The sequence below is a fragment of the Candoia aspera genome, chromosome 5, assembly GCF_035149785.1.
Source record: "Candoia aspera isolate rCanAsp1 chromosome 5, rCanAsp1.hap2, whole genome shotgun sequence".
Classification (NCBI taxonomy): domain Eukaryota; kingdom Metazoa; phylum Chordata; class Lepidosauria; order Squamata; family Boidae; genus Candoia; species Candoia aspera.
In genome coordinates, this window is record NC_086157.1 from 57663223 (window position 1) to 57675309 (window position 12087).

Consider the following 12087-nt stretch of genomic DNA (forward strand, 5'->3'; position numbering starts at 1 on the left):
CTGCCTTAACGTTTCGAGTTTATCTGTCTAGGTTTTTCCCATGCTTCTTTCTGTCTTATGTAGCAGTAATAAACACTAGAGATCTATTCCTCAACTCAGCGTGATTCCTGACTGTTAGGACACTTGTAATTAATTCCTACACATTCTCAGTGTCACCTGTGCTCAGTTCTTAATCACTATTCACAATCAGAAGACCATTAATTATGTGGCTGGTTATGAGCTGTATATGAGTGGAAGCATGTACAGGTCCTAGATTGCCAAAATCTCCGAAGAATGAGACAGCTAGATTTTAAGTCCACACAGACATGCTGGGGATTTCAAAATCCAATCTGTATTTTTCCAAACACTTGGTAGGTCTATCCTTCCCCATAAGAGAGACTGGAGACTTATATCAGGTTACCCAAGGCAATGATTTGCATAGTTGTAGCTTGTGACATGAGACAACTGCCGGTAGAGAAGAGACTATGCCACCTATTCATCAATGAGTTACCAGAAGCTGTGTCTTCTGTTTTGACAGTTATTTTAATATATAAAATATATTGATTGTGTTGCATTGCAGTTCTCTGGCTTTTTAAAATCTTTAGTACTAAACTGTAAAACAGATGTATATAACGGTTAAATTTCAGAATTATGACAAACCACCAACAAGTCTTCAAGGACAACAATACTAAAATAAAGAAGACATGAATATTTGTGGATCAGGTCCATAAGAGAATTGATTTAATGCTGGCTGGAAAATTCTGGGTCTTGAAGTCCAAACATCTGAGATTTGCTGAGATTGAGAAATACTGATGTAAGAAGTTTCTAGGTTTTCCAGAGTAATTACTACTCTGCTGTCTAGGGCAGGCTGTCCTAATCTGGCACCCTCTAGAAGTATTGACTGCCAGATTAGAGGAAATGGATCTATACTGCAATCGTAGTGATCAATTGCCTCTTTTGTCAGATCTGTAATTTTGGCAGTTACTGTCTCAACATATCCAGTCCCCATGTTGTGGAAGGCTGGACTGTGGCTGGAAGAAATCAAAACTTGTACAATGATGTGGGTTCATTTCTTTGCAATAGTCTTCAAATGTGGAGAAGTGAAAGAGAATGAATAATTACTCAGTTTGAACCAAAGTTCTAGCAAAACTGTAGCAGTTTGCTTTAGCATATTTTAAACAATACTAACAGATCCATTATTATTCAGTTCACCATAATTATTATCTCCGCTGAACTCCACAGAACTTTCAAGACTATTTGGTATTATTTCGTGCCCTGTTCTTGGTTAAACGGAGAAATGTTTGCTTTGCCTTCTCATATTTATCTTAATATTTTCTATCTGAAACTAAAAACAATAGGACTTCAGAGTCAAGAATATGTGCTAGCCTTTAAAAACAGATCTCTCTGTATGATTGGCAAGAGGAACATGCAGCAGCAACTGAGTAAAAAGCAATCTGAATGCAGTTTTATAGATGTTCTGTCTCTGTCTCTTTTCCCATATAAAAAATAAAGCATACAATCTCAGGAATTCTTTTACAGCTTCTAGATTGCTTGCATGAATGTAGGGAATGTCTGCTAAATTTATATTTAGCAGTGTTCTTTTCTTTAAAAGATCTCCTAAACACAGGTCTTGTTTCCCAGGGAGCACATGTATATAATTTCTTGAGTACACTTTATCAAATATCACGGATGGTCCTACTTTTCCCAGATGTCCTTGTCAAGAAGTGTTACAATTTCTCATATCTGCAGCTAAACATGTTTGCAACAGTTCTAGTGCATGATGTGATGTGTAACTTATCATTTTTCTTGGTAGGCCTTGTCTCAAATCCTCCATTTATAACTAAATTGCTATCCCTCAATGCTCATCCTTAGGCTCAGCAAACAATTCCCAATTTCTTACCAGCAAAGCTCCTGAAAAATAGGACCATGAAATCAGAGTTTAGATATACTTTTCTTGATCTATCCTCTCAAAATAAACTGTGCCAGGCAAATATGGGGTGCTTTCATACCAAATGTTATCATGTATTGGATTTGTGGGATTTGATGATGTCCTCCTCTACTTACAATGCTTACATCTTTTCCTATTGCTTCTTCATAATATTTTTGTTTCCAGAGAAAATCTGTTAAGGAGCAGCCTCCATCTGGGTGGACTTGTGGAGGACTGTGTGGAGTAGTGTAATTGTTTCAAAAAAGACATTTTACTTATTGATGAACTGCAAAGAGTTTAATGAAACATAATTGTTCTAAGGGTTGACTGTTCTTGCATGAGAATTTGCCATTCTTCCTCCAAACATCTGTTTAGTCCATATCTTTTTTCCTTTCTAGAGATAAATTTTGTGTAAGAGAAAAAGTAGATCCTGTTCTATATAAGCATTGCAGAGAAAGAATTTTGTTTGCAGCAATACATGCACTTGGGGTGGTGACCTTTTTTTGGCATAGGAAAATCACATCTCTTTTCTACACAAAAATTGTCTGTTAAAGAAAAGAAATCATCTACAAAGTGGCACTAAGGGGACCAATTAATGTCAACCCTCCTGGGAATAGGCTTAATAGGAATGTGCCAACTGAGAATAATTAATTTTGTTTTCCTTTATTACAGAAAGCAAAGCTAACTTCATGGTTTAAATACTAACACTGGAAATGAAAATGATAACTTTAAAATCCTTTTTTTTAATGTCAAGTTGCCCTTTGATGAAGGCACAGGACTTCCTGTATTCTGGATTGCATCCATTGTTCTGATTTGTCAGATGTCAGTCAGGAAGGCTGAATAACACCTATTTTAGCAGGAAGATATCCATAGAGCATTCAAACAAAAATCTCTGTTTTTCCAGAATTGTCCCATAAGCTCAAGAAACTCAGCTGTAGCTTCTAAATACTAAGGGCAGCCACAAATAGAATGCTAATCAAATTTAAGAATTATAAAAGTATGGGTGAAAGTTATCTAAATAATTAAATATCAGTTAATGTTGATTTTCCAGCTGAAAAACGGTTTAGAGATTAAAAGAAGAAAAGGCACTGCTACTTTAATCAACCTACAGATCTAAATGATTATGTCTATACTTTTTCTAAGACGTATCGTGATTTGGTTAGCATCTCATCCAAATCCATCACTGAGTGTGGCTTAATCTTAACCACATTCTATAATCGTAATTTATTCTTGGCTTAGTTATTCTAGTCATGGCTGCACACATTGGGTAAACCCACCTAATGGCCAGTTTATGCTTACGCAGCCAGTAGTTCTCCAGGAAAATAAAGTGGAGCACAGAGGTTAGCCACACAGCGTAGCCCCTCATACAGCAGGGTCTCTGCTGCTCCAATTATATGGGGTGGTTTGTTTTAAAAACAACGGGACTGGGAAAATACTATCTTTCCACAACCCTGCATGGGGAAATTATGACTCAGATCATGTCAGTCTACCCTGGTATTTTATTTTGTGTTTTAACTCAGGAAATACTGGCTAGCTAGAATGAATAAAAGTAAGGTAAAGGTTCCTGTTTAGTCGTGTCCGACACTAGGGGGCGGTGCTCATCTCCGTTTCATGGCTGAAGAGCCAGCATTGTCCGAAGATGCTTCCGCGGTCATGTGGCTAGCATGACAGTCATGGAACGCTGTTACCTTCCCGCCAAAGCAGTACCTATTTATCTACTTGCATTTGCATGCTTTTGAATTGCTAGGTTGGCAAGAGCTGGGCAAGTGCGGGAGCTCACTCCGTCACGCGGCGCTCGGGTCTCGAACCACCAAACTTGCAACCTTCCAGTCGACAAGCCTGGCGCCTTAACCACTGAGCCACCACGCCCCTTAGCTAGAAGGAATGGGAAGCGTCAAACTGCTCCCCACAACAGTTTGCTATAGTTGCCAGCTACCTGCCCTCAATCCTAGTTTAGCAAGTTGTGGAAGTATGCCTAACAAAATCTGCTTGAAATCATAAGTTAACATCCAGCTTTATAAAGCTGCCTAAAAATGTAACTCTGGATTGGTATGTGCTCTGTTCACTGATCTTTAAACTCCCATAAAATAAATTATAACCTAATTAATGAACCTCTGTTGGAGATTCAAAGAGGAGCTAGTGGTCTTAAACATTGTGGGCTGGCTTATCACTGCCCCAGGTAGTCAGTTTATAAAGAATGGAGATCCATCTGTACTCACCATCTTTTAAAAATATCTTGATTCAATTGACTGAGATACCAATAGCAGAGGTATCTGCAGGGAGTCAAAAGTGTCAAGATGACACTACAGTACTGTATGTTCATAGAGCAGTAATGTGAAATTTACAACCCACGTGGTTAGATGAAAGCAGCTGAATATAGACAGAAACAAATGTCATCTTCTGCCCATAATCAATTCCTTTGTCCTCTGCTGAAAAGGAGCTGACTGCAACTATTTAAATTTATTCAGATTGTACTTTCTACTGCTGTATTGGGCTTTTAAGATAACACTGTTGCTAAATATTGACAAAGGCATGTGGATTAAAGAGGTACTGTACTTTTTTTCTAGAAGAGTAGTTGTTTATGTCCATCTGGTAGCACCTTGACATCTATCACATTAATTATGTCATAAATGTTCTTAGGCTACAGTCTATAAGATCCACGCAGAATTATCCTGGGTGCGGAAGATTATATATACATCTAGTCAGTGGGCAAAGGGGAAGGAAATAATAAAAGGTCTGTCAGGTCTGGACTGCAGAACTCAGCAGATGCCAGCAAAAAGGTCTTGAAATCTCTAGTTCTTGGCTGCATCTCATGGTCTTCTGGATCTGATAGTCATTCAGTATTTTGTTTAGTGCTATATGGGAATCAGGATCCTTGGTTTATTCGTCTCCAAGCATATCAAAATCATGAGGCTGCTTTGTTGCTCCTGTCTCTCTCTAGTGCCAATGCATGCATGCACCCATACATGCACACACACACACATACACACACACATGTATTCATAGCAGTTGCATTCATATATCTTACTAAGCCATTAAGCCAAGTTTACAAACCACAATAGATAAGTTTGCACATAACCTGCCAAGAACAGATTAAAAAAATCATGATTTAGTATGGTGTATGAAACCATTTCCCCTGCCACAGGATCACTGGAATTTATAGAGAGCCAGTTTGGTCTAGCGGTTAAGGTTCTGGGCTAGACACCAGGAGTCTGTGAGTTCTAGTCCCACCTTAGGCATGAAAGCCAGCTGGCTGACCTTGGGCCAGTCCCTCTCTCTCAGCCCAACTTGGTGCAATGTAGACTAGCCTCCTCGTGGTGCACCCTGGGCAACATGACTTGTCACAGCTAAATAGTCTACACATCTGGCTGCTGGACCTCACAAGGATTTCCCAGCAAGAAAAAGCAGCATGAACACCGAACTGCTATGCCATATCATTAAAAACAACAACTGAAATTTATCTAACTAGACACTGTAGCAGAATTTCTTGATCGCTGTTAAAAATCCGACAGAATCTGGTAGTGCTGCTTGATCGTAAAGTAGATACTTAACAATGATCTACATCCTCCTACCTATCTACATCTTAGGTAAAGGTTTCCCTTGACATTAAGTCCAGTCGTGTCTGACTCTAGGGGGCGGTGCTCATCTCCATTTCAAAGCCGAAGAGCCGGCGTTTGTCCGTAGACACTTCCGTGGTCATGTGGCCGGCATGACTACAAGGAACGTCGTTACCTGCCCGCCGGAGCGGTACCTATTAATCTACTCACATCCTCCTACTAGGTCATTGTTAAAGCAGCATATGAACTTGCATATATAAAAATATCTAATTTGCTTTATTTAAAACCATATTTGTCTTATGCAGTGCATTGTCATTTTATAGTTGTTTTGTCGTCTAATGCAAAACCTGGAAAGAAACTATAAAGCAAAGAGACAACCTTCTTTGCTCTATAGATATACCCTCTTGCATTTTAACTATATAAATTGAAAGTGAATAAAGTTCTCATTTTAAATAATGCAAAACCTGGGCTTTTCCAGGTGTTCTGGACCACCATCCCCAAATAGCATGGCCAGTGATTCTAGGTGATGGGTGTTGGAGGGTACTTGGATGGTACCCAGTGTAGATACTAGCCTTTATCAACTCTAGCAATAATAATAATAATAATAATAATAATAATAATAATGTCTTTTCAATATACAAACACTGCAATACTGCCACTGTGTGTTCAAGTTAAAGGTACTTCAGAATACTGTTGGTGGAAACTGCAGATGGCTATGAATTTTGCATTGAAGTAGAAGTCACCATTCATTTGTTGCATGACAAGGATGGGCAAATTGTAGTTTTCTAGACCACAGTCTAAGGGCTAGGATTATTTTGTATTACTGTGTTTCTTTTTCTCTTAAGAGGAAAAGCTTCTTCCCACTTTTAAAAATTATGGAGGACCTCAAAAGAGCTTTTGTTTGTATGGATTATATTTATCAATATTTACTGTATTAAAAATTAAAATTGACACATTTGCTGCCACTACCAGTTCTCACTACTGTTTGATGGGATTTTAATATTGTATTATTTTTCAACATAGGCTGGCGAATAATTCTGATTTTGAGGACCCCTGAGAGAGCCTTGGGGGACTCCCAGGGGTCCTAAGATTACACATTAAGAAACACTGTTTTATTAAATAAATTGCAGATAGGCTTTTGCCATACCATACCCCCCATTCCACATACCAATATTTTCCCTTCTTTTCTTGGCCTGGTTTGTGTCTGATGGATGAATCCTGTGTAGTTCATCGTTTTCTGAGCTTGAGGTTACTGAATTATTTTATGACTTTCAGATCTTTGTATAGTATGATGCAATGCTGTTATCAGAAACTTTATTAAAAGACCAACATCCAACATCGCTGCCAGCACTTATTTTTTCTGCTTTATTGATTTCCTATATCAAACCAAAATCTATTTCCTGGTAATTTAAACCGATTGTTTCTTATCAGTGTTCTGGAACAGCTCTTGGCAGTTCCGCTGTCATCTACATGACAGCAGTTCAGATACTTGATAAAAGCAATCATGTCCCCTTGCAGTCTTTTCTTGTGCATTCTAAACATACTCAACATCTCCAAAGGTTCCTCATAACTTTTTCCTTTCCAGGGGAAAAAATCTATTTTGATTTGCTATCCTCTGGATACCCTCCAGTTTGCTTCCTAAAATACAGTGCCCGGAACTACTGGGCATAACATCCAAGGGCAACAATCTGACATGAGATTGTGGGGAAGCCAGGAAAGAAATCGGAGGAATGTTAGACATGAACAACCAAGAAGTAAGAGAGGAGTTTTTAACAACTTACCTCATAAGCAGCAGCTCAGTCCAGGCTGCAAAAAGCCTGGGAAGACAAGATTGAAATCATTTAGCTTGATCAGCGTTTTTCCAACTTGGCAACTTTAAGATGTGTAGACTTCAACTCCCAGAATTCCCCAGCCAGTATCCTAAAGTTGCCAAGTTTGAAAAGTTTGATGAGTTTGATGAACTCTCCAATAAATGAGGGGTAAAGGTTCCTATTGCAGTTTTCAAGATTCTGTATCTTACCCCCTAATGTATTTAAATCCATACATTTATTTTATCCTGAGGCTCAGTCCTAAAGTGGCCCAGTGGTTCTTACCTGTTATTTTTTCTGCTCTTTTCACTTCAAAGGAACATAGCATTATTTTGCAGATGAAAATCCCATAAAAATACATGCAGAAATTGACTGTTTTTCTTAAGAGGATGGCATTTGAATGAAAAGGTGTAATAAAAAAGTAAAGTTATCTGTAGAATAAACATGCTAAATTTTTTAAAACTCTGTTCTATGAATTACTTAGTATAAGTGAATTTTCCATATAGAGCCTTTCTAGTTCCATATAGTACTACAACTTTTATCATTAGATTATCCAGATAGGTAGCAAAAGACATCAAAACAATAAAAAAAACCCTACAGGTTTGAAAAATCACCACTTCTTTAAACAAGTGTTATTGGTTTTCAGAATCAGAGGTTCACAGGTTAAAATCTTAGAATCACATTTGGCCCTTGGAATTCTTGGGTATTGGCCAACATAAATATCCAAATTATAATTTTGGACTGTAATTATATTAACTAAATTTAATGTTAGTGTAAATTCAATTCAATTCTATCAAATGTCCTGGACACATTATTTTTTATGGTTCTGATTTGCTTCAATGGCCCTTTTTGCTGTTGGCTCAGAAAAGTTGTGCACCCACTTCTAACATCTCGTATGGAAATAGGGTCAACCTTCTTTTCCTGTATTTTTCAAAGGTAAACAACTTATTCTGTAAATAAGCAAAGTAGAGAAATTTGTTACGTATTCTTTTTTATGAAACAACTTATATCCTATGTTGGTGTTAAATAAATTGTAAATTGTTCATAATCAACTGGGCATCTTAATAAAAAAGATACAAAATAGAATAATACCCCCATCATCTTAGATATTACATTACCAGGTAAAGATCAATATAAACTCAAACATTAATATAACAATTCTAAATTTAACATTTTGGGTTAGAAGCAGGGAGATTTTAAAGTGTATTCACCCCCAAAATAAACTTAGAATGAATTACACTTCCGACTAAATTATCTTGGCATAGTATCTATTGCCAGAATCTTACAAGATTTTGTAGTCAATTGGTTTCTCTAATGAGACTCTCATTATTATTATTCTTGTTCACAATATGGGAGTTTTTTATGATCCCATAAATGTCTGGTGCACACAGACATTTTTTCAGTAAGTGAATTCTAAGGTTGTCTCTGTATTAAAAGTACTTTTCCATAACCATTTCAGAAATCTATGCTCATTAATTTCATCAAGTGAATGTGAATACTAACAAGCATAAAGGGAATTCATCTATTGTATTCTGCTACAATAGCCTCCAACTGTTTGCGCAACTGAAACAATTTCAGTTTTGGAAGATTTCATGACATGCCTGTGGTAATCTAAACTGAATTTATGGAAAGGCATGAATTCATTTATTATTTAGGCCACGTAGAACATAGCAACCATTATTACAAGATGAGTCCATTTCTGAAGCAGATGACAATGTTTCTGGGTTTAGATCCTAACTTGCTTCATACAGTTTACTAAACCATGGCTTTTTAAACCCTGTGTTCTTGAATAAATTCAAACTATCTGGTTTTACAAAATATGCCATGGCTGTGTTCATATGACAACTAAGCTAAAAAGTCTTCTTAATGTGGGTTGTCATCTTACTATCCCTCCCTGACTGTGGTGTTTCTTTAAGCAAAGTTGGGAGACTTATGTCATTCAAATCCAGAGTGGACACCATCTTGGGTTCATGGAAACCAGAATTTAAGCCTATAGAAACATTGTAGCCTACAAATTCTGGCTTCTATAAATCTCACATGGTGGCTTCTCTGGAGTCAGATGCCATGATTAAGATAACCCAGGCTCTGTTAGGGAGGGATGAGCAATAGGACCAATTGTAAGGCCATTGCGAGGAATATTCTTGCTATCTGGCAGATAAAGTTGCTTGGATTCACTCAGAGTTGGATTCTGACAGGACAGGTTCAATTGAGGTGCCCAAGGCAAGGCCTTGTGGGATTATCTAGACTGAGTTTGATGCTGGGACTCCCAGAGTAGTGGACAGGGCTGTCTTGACTATTAGCTCAGCCATCTGCCTGTTTAATCCAGGCTCCTTCTGGATGGTGAAAACGGTCCAGGAGATGACATGTGATTAGGTCCATGCAGTGGTGTTGGCTTTCTTGAGTGAAGGGTTGGTTTCCTTTCAGCCTTGAAGGAAGCTGTGGTGTACCCTCTCTTTAAGAAACCATTGCTGCTTCGCTCAGGTTTTGTGCTGGGGTTTAGTATGGAGACAGCATTGGTTGTGCTTGTTGATGATCTGTGGTGCAGCAGGGATGGGGATGGTCATTAGTTCTGGTGCTCCTTGATCTCTCAGTGACTTTAGATACTGTTGACCAACAGTATCATTTAGGGATGGCTTTGAGGATTGGGAGCGGGAGGAACTGTTTTGCAGGGGTTCACCTCCTTTTCTGTGGCCAATTTCAATTGGTGTTGACATGTGGGGAAAAAAGGTCTCTAGAAGGGATGAAAAAAGTTGACAATAACTGACCTTTCAGTTGCCTCATTATCTCCAATATACCCTTTGAGGATTCAAAAGAAGCATATAGGGTTCATTTTTGTCTTGTACTTTTGGAAATGGTAAAACAAGGACTGATAGGCAAGATAAAGCCAGCATTTCTACATTTTTTTAATTTGCTGTTTATTATCTCATTCAGTATTTGCAATTTAGTTTGACTAGAAATAAAGACAATGTTGCTATTTCAAATTTAACTAGAAACCTCTATTGTGATTTGCAGATAAACAGACATACTTTTGTGGCCCACGAATATCAGGATGGTTTACAAAGTCAGTAGTCCAATGTAAATTTTGTTTGTATCACACCTAAGTCTGAACTCCTGTGTTCTATTCTTGTTTAACTGCTCTGAGAAACCATAACCTTTCCATGTTAGTTCAGAGTGAAGGCAGTCTGAATTTCACCTCAGTTTTTCACTGAGAATATTTAACCAGAGGGCATCTTGAGGGTTCCCACCAATCTTCCTTCCCCCATAATTTCAATTTAAAGTCTCTTCTTAATGTTGTATAAGCCTAGTAATAGTATTACATCTAGTCTATTGGGGATGCAGTCCTGTATGTGGACTAATTGTTATAGGGGCAGACTATAACAGAATCATTATAGAGCTGAATTATAGAAGAGCTTGCCCATCCCCCTCTGAAATTCTCATTCAGGTTGTAACAGAGAAAAGGTATGTTGTGAGTGGCACTCATATACTCATCCAGCCTGCTCCGTTGGTTAATCAAAAAATTCAACAAAAATCATAGGAAGCCCACATTGGTCTTGCACATCTAATTCCAGCTTGGGGTAGGGTTCATGAGTAAATGAGTGGAAGAGAGAGCACCATTATCCCACCAAGACCTTCTCTCCATGTGGGGTCTGCATTCATCATGAATTCTAAGAGTTGAAACAGAATGATTAAAATAGCCTTATATGTCTTCATTCTCAAAACAATGCAGGTAATTCTGTAGACTTCTAGTCATTGTAACGTTTTTGCATTTATGGTATTTCTGAACAGAAACCAAACTTATTACTGTATGTACTTGCACATAAGCCAAGAATTTTAGGTGACAAAATACACTAAAAATTTTTGGTTTGGAAAAATGGAAGAATACAGAAATACCCACAATGGCGAATGGATTGTGAAGTTGTTAGAGTTTGCAGAAATGGCAAAACTGACTTGTTTGATTAAGGAGGGAACAACAATTAGTTTTATAAAAGACTGGAAACCCTTTATGGACTTTTTGCTGAAAATGGAGAAAAATGAATTGATTTTGGAATTTACTGATTAAAAAGGGTTGTTACTTTTCATGTTTTTGTAGTCTTTTCATTCTGTGTAAAAATCCTTTCTTAATCAAAATTATATATGGGGGGGGTGGCTTATCCTTGGATGGGCTTATCTGCAAGTATATAAGATAGTTTTTTCCCTCAGCTTTTGTAAAGTACCCGTATATACTGTATATACTCATGGATAAGCCATGGATAAGCAGACCCTCAATTTTTTTAACCAAAATACTATGAAAAATGTGCCACCCACAGATAAGCCAACTGTGAAAATTAAAATTTACGAAAACTTTGAGGGTTGGCTTATCTGCAGGTGGTGCATTTTTCATGGTATTTTGGTTAAAAATTTGAGGGTGGACTTATCCGTGGATGGGCTTATGTGCATATATATATGGTAACCTGTAATGTAAAAGATGATTTTGAGCCATCTTCCCTTGAGGAAAATGGAAAACTAGCACCACATAATGTTCTTACTTTTTGATTATTTCATAGCATCTAATCCGGTTAGTTAGGGTCTTTTTTTAATGCTTTTAACTTTTCCATTTTTCATTTCATATCTATAGGATATATTCTTCCAGAAGAGAATTTCCTCCTTATATACTCTTTGAACAGAACTATCTTCTTCATAAATTTGAGCAAACTTACAAGGAACATTCCAGAGAATTGTAACACCACTAGCCCAGCTACTATGCTTCATTTTAATGAAGCACAAGTTTTAGGAGACTCCATTTTTTTGAAAAAGTACATACATAGATGAAACACAG